This window comes from Arachis duranensis, chromosome 1, assembly GCF_000817695.3.
Source record: "Arachis duranensis cultivar V14167 chromosome 1, aradu.V14167.gnm2.J7QH, whole genome shotgun sequence".
Lineage (NCBI taxonomy): Eukaryota > Viridiplantae > Streptophyta > Magnoliopsida > Fabales > Fabaceae > Arachis > Arachis duranensis.
In genome coordinates, this window is record NC_029772.3 from 69,825,531 (window position 1) to 69,826,090 (window position 560).

Below are 560 nucleotides of genomic sequence, written 5' to 3' on the forward strand. Positions count from 1 at the left end.
TTTTTCAATCATATCTTCTCAATCATATCTTTTTAAAACTATATATTTTCAATCATATCTTTTTAATCACATCTTTTTCAAAATAAGTTTTCAATCATATCTTTTTGATTTCTAATTTCAAAATCTTTTTAAAAAAAAAAACACTTTATCTCTTTCCCAATCATATTTTTCGAAAATCATTCTTCAATTTTTCAAAATGTTTTTAAAATCTTTTTAAATTTATTTTCGAAAATTTCGTCCCCTCTTCTCACATCCTTCTATTTTGGACTAACATGTACAATTCGAACTCTATCTTTCTAAGTTCGAATTCTTCTACCTCTTCCTTCTATTTTTCTTTTCCTCTGACACCTCAAGGAATCTCTATACTGTGACATAGAGGATTCCATATTTTCTTGTTTTCTTCTCTTTCACATGAGCAGGAGCAAAGACAAAAGCATTCTTGTTGAGGCTGACCCTGAACCTGAAAGCACCTTGAAGTGAAAGCTAAGAGAAGCTAAAGCACAACTCTCTGTAGAGGACCTAACAGAATTCTTCAAAGAAGAAGACATGGCAGCCGAAAA